This window comes from Penaeus japonicus, unplaced genomic scaffold (genome assembly GCF_977035675.1).
Source record: "Penaeus japonicus unplaced genomic scaffold, GWHDUDI00000001_assembly GWHDUDI00000010, whole genome shotgun sequence".
Lineage (NCBI taxonomy): Eukaryota > Metazoa > Arthropoda > Malacostraca > Decapoda > Penaeidae > Penaeus > Penaeus japonicus.
In genome coordinates, this window is record NW_028234412.1 from 36,742,714 (window position 1) to 36,747,713 (window position 5,000).

The following is a 5,000-nucleotide window of genomic DNA, read 5'->3' on the forward strand; positions in this document are numbered from 1 at the left end:
AAGCAAGCAAGCAAGCAAGCAAGCAAAAAAAAAAAAAAAAAAAAAAAAAAAAAAAAAAAAAAAACAAGCCGGAAAAGCAAGCAAGCAGGCAACTATGGAAGACTGTCAATGTTGCATGATTATTGTTGCATGATTCATATACAATGGTGCCGCTGTTACAGTGCAGTGCAGCTATGAGGGTGCATTCTTATTGCATTACAGTGCTTGGTCAGTGCTTGGTGCTGCGAATGCATAGTGTAATATTAGGGGCTGCATGGGGTTAAATAACGAAAAGGAACAAAGTAACGAAACAAAATGCGGTAAGAACAGGGTGGTTGAACGAATCAAAATAAATCGAAATAAATCAAAAGGAACTAAAGGCTTTTTTTTTTTTTTTTTTTTTTTTTTTTTTTTTTTTTTTTTTTTTTTTTTTTTTTTTTTGTTATTTTTTTTTTTTTTTTTCTCCCTTTTTCCGTAGACGCATCTCCATCCTACCCGTTCTTTAACTCGCGTGTCCGCCTTATGCAAGTGCATGAATGCACTTGCATAATCACGAGCAATCGAGTTAAGGTCCGAGGTAAGTTTGTAAGATGTTCCGTCCCTGAAACCACTCCGTGTGCGATACGTCCTCCCTTATCGCACGACCACCTGGCGGGCCGAGGCGGACCAGGTGACTAATCGTGCGATCAGCGAGGTCGTAGTTTACCTTTGAGTGACGTCAGAGTGGCCAGCCCTCTCTCCCCCGTGATTGGCTAGTTCTTACCACACTACAGGTGTTACCAGCTATGGCTGCAGCTGGTTTACAGAGGCGAAGCTTTTGTTGTCTTAAGCTTTTACTCTGTAGTGTGGTAAGAAATAGACGATCCTTTGGGGATTCTGAGGGTGACTTCTGTTTTTTATTATTTGTTTTTTTTTTGTTTGTTTGTTTTTTTTATAGCCTTATCTACGAACGTAAAACATGGAAATGGGATATGGTCGCAATATTAGTGTCGTGTGGCTGCGAAGATTGGTGGTGGTGTTTCGTTTTCGATGCATGTTAGTGACCTGGGCCATCATGGGTGGTTTCGTTTGTGTGTTTGTGTGTTTTTCGAGTATGTTGTTATATTGTTCGTCTTCCTGTTCGCGTAATCGTTCCCAGGTGTTCCTGCCTCGTCTGTGAATACGTGTATTTAACGGTTCTATGCTGTATGTTGCATGTAGTGTTTCTGAGGAAAGTCGATCTGTATATGTTGCGCCGTGTATCCATCTGAGTGCATTGCTCTGAACTGATTGCATTTTTATTTTGTTGGAGTGTGATATGGCAATCAGCAGGATAGGAGTGTATTCGAGGATGGGTCTGACAGTTTTGTATAGTCTAAGTTTTGTTCGTGGTGAGCAGCATGAGAATCGTCGAAGTTTAGTTAGTGTTGTTTTTGCTTGTGAGATGCGTTGGATTATGTGTGTAGTGAGTGCTTGAAAAGTGTAGGCCGAGAATATTTCCTCTGTCGGTGTATGTCATGTGCGCGTTGTCGATGGTGATTGATTGTGGATTTCTACGTGCTATGGATATTATTTTAAACTTGTTTATGTTAGAGCCTATTTTCCATTGATACTCAAAGGTGTTGATGTTGTGAATAGCTCGTTCTGTTGTTCGTTTCATGAATTGTTGTGATTTAGAGGGGTGTGAGATTATCTGCGTGATATCGTCTGCATAGGAAATATAGTTACTGTATGGTGTGGGCGGAGGTAAATCGGCAGTAAACAGGATATAGAGGGTTGGCGAGATTACGCTTCCCTGTGGTACTCCACTTCTCAGGTGGATAGGGGTGCCCAGGTGTGAACCCAGGCGAATTGTGGCAGTCCTTTCGTCCAGGAAATTGCAGAGGAGTCGTGTTAGATGTGTAGGGAGTTGTAGTTGTGTTAACTTGTATTTGAGACCATCATGCCAGACCTTATCAAAGGCCTTGCTGACGTCTCGCAGTATGATGTTATTCTGGTGCTTGTTAGCGAGGCCGAGAGCGATCTCCTCGTAAGCGAGGGCGATAGCGCTCTCGGTCCCCCTGTGAGGCCGAAAGCCGTATTGCCTACTGTTTTGTTTGTTGTTGTTTTCAAGGTGTGTGATGAGTCTGCGTGTTATGACTCGCTCGAGCAATTTGCCTGGAACTTCTAAGAGCGAGATGGGGCGGTAATTCCCCACCTCGTGTAAAGACTTCCCCGGCTTTGCAATAAGGGTGATTATCGCATGTTTGAACTTCTCGGGGAAGTATCCTGTTGCCAGTGACGCATTGAAAATTCGGCGTAGGTTTTCGATCATATTGGGTGGTAGGTTTTGAATGATGGTTTTGTTTATGGTGCTTGCTCCTGGTGTTGTGTTTTTGGTGTGTTTTATGGTGTTAATTATTTCTTCTGTTGTGATAGGAGTGGAGAGGGGACCGTCCTCTGTGAGATTGTTTAGTCTGATGATGGTCGCTGTGAGAATTTGGTGTTGATGGTGTTGCAGGTAGTGTGTTACCTCGGTTTCTGTGGTGTTATCGAATCGGGCGTTCTCGGCGGGAGAGATTTGGAAGTTCTGTTGCCAGAACTCCCTGTGGAGTTGCTCCATCTCCTCCACCGAGTCCACCTTCTGTCGATTTGCGTTGTATAAGAATGTCGTAGTCTGTTTGTTCGATCCCATGAGATTTTTGAAGGTCCTCCAAAAATTCTTGGGATCTTTTGAGTAGTGACATAGTTTGTTCGCGAGTGTGTTCCAGTGATGTTTGTTCATTACTTTAACTTCGTGGGTGATTTGTGTTTGTATTTCTTTGTATCGTGTGCGTAGTGGTGCGTCCCAGCCCCGTGTTGTTGTTAGCTGGTGTAGGTGATTGTATTGTATTTTAAGCAATCTAAGGCGAGGTGTGTCTCTGTAGTGGGGGATTGTTTTGTATGTTGTTCTGGGTATGTTGGCCCGTCGGGCCGTCTGTATGTCTGTGTACCACTGTTCAAGGTGGGTGTTTATTGTGTGTGTGGGTTGCCCCTCGAGATCGACTATTGGCGTGTTTTCGAGTGCTTGTTTGAATGCCTCCCAGTTTGCATGTTTTAAAGACTCTCGGGGTTGTGTAGGGATCATGATGGGGTTTGTAGAGAGTGTTAGAATGACCGGGAGATGGTCGCTGGATGTGACATCGCCTGTTTTGATGTGGTAGTGTAGATGTGCTGTGTGGTTCGCGAGAACTATGTCGGGTGTTGTTGCTGTGTTGCGTGTGAGGAATGTTGGAGAGTGTGGACCGAGGTGTGTGAGTCTGCCGCGTTGTATGTACGAGGCAAGGCCTCTTCCCACTGTCAGTGTGATTGTACCCAAAGAGTATGTGGTTAGTGGTGAAATCTCCCATGATGTATATTGCTTTGTTGTGCCTCAGGGTCTGTATGATGTCAGGTTCTGGAATGTGTGGTCTTCGTGAGGGGATTTACAGTGTTGTATGTATGATGGGTCCTTGGGGATGTGTTAATTTCGATTCCCAACATGTCAGAGACGAAATTATTAATGATTTTGGGGGTGTTGTTTGTATTGATCGCAATTGCTACGCCGTCATTTCTTTCCTGTGAGATGTTGGAAGAATAGACTGAGTAGGTGAAGATTTTGAGTGGTTCTGTATCTTTGAGACCATGGCTGTTTATAAGTATGATGTGTGGGTCGTGCTGTCTGTATGTGTTACAAAGTTCGCGTTTTCGTGTTGTCCAGTGTAATACATTGTGTTGTATAACAGTGAGTGACTGCGTTATGTTAGTTGTAGTATCAATGATGTATTGTTTTCTTGTCTGTGATACAGCGAGCGCTGTTGATGTTGTCTAGGCTGTCACGTTTTTCCATGTAGGTGTAGTCGAATGCGAGGTTTCCTTCTGTGAGGTGTCTATGCAGTTTGTCTATTGCGACCATATTGTTGTAATCTGTGTTCGTAAATACCCATTTTACTCGATTTCTTAAAATTTCTCGCCCAATCTCTGCTCGGGTCGAGAACTGATACTTGTCAGGGTCCTTAGCAAAAAGTCGTATGCCGTAATAGTCGGGATCTCTGACCGTGCCATCGATCAGCCTTTCACGCCCGTCCTTCCCTATGTATGCGCCCTCAGGTGCCATAGGGTCTAATGATGGCTGGGGTTTCGTGGAAGCGAGGTGTCTGTCCCTGGAGGTTTCCCTCTTGGGTTTGGGGCCATGCTTTGGCTTAACAGACTCTGCAGGTGTAGGGTCTGTTGGCGCTTGCATGGGGTTGGCAGGGTTGCTCACTGGAGGCGGTCTGTGTATGAGTGTTGCCTGTGAGGTTGCATCGCAAGTTGGTGGTCTTGCGGGGGGGGAGGAGGTGGGGACGGTGGGAACTGTGGGAGGGGGTTCCACCACCTTCAGAATACCCCAAGAATCCCCGTCCCCTAAATCGAGGTCGGGGAGGTTGTTTAAGGCCAGAGCCTCTCTGGCATGTTGCCTGAAACCCTTCTCTGGGTGGATGAGGTTTTGCAGGTGCGCATGTAGAAGGATAATCATTACGTTCTTGGATAGGTCATTAGGGAGGGCGAGGTGAATGGTTGGCTGTGCCTTTGGAATGGACTGAGCTTTAATGTCCTGTCTAACCTGATTTAGGAGGGGCTTCCATGCATTGGTCGTCGCCTGGACTGTCTCGATTGCGGTCTTTTGTGCGACTGCCTGGATAGGCTTCGCCTCTATTTCTTTTATTTTTTCTTTTTCATTTTCGGAAGAGTCCTTAAGGGCCTGCTTCCTCGTCGGACAGCTGTTGGCGAAGGTGCGGTGTTCCCCCCCACAGTTTAGACACTTTTTATGGTTACTGGTGCACTCCCTGTAGGTGTGCGTTTTGGAGCCACATTCCGAGCACAAGGTCTTTGTCTCCTCTTTGCACTTGTTCTTGGTGTGGCCGTACGCATAGCAATTCATGCATTGACTGAGAGGTGTATACCTCTCAAATTCTATTTGCCAGGGGGCCACGAACAGTTTAAAGAGGTAAAGACCGTTTTCTTTGATTTTATTAGCTGATGCATGGTCAGAGAACCTGGCTTTG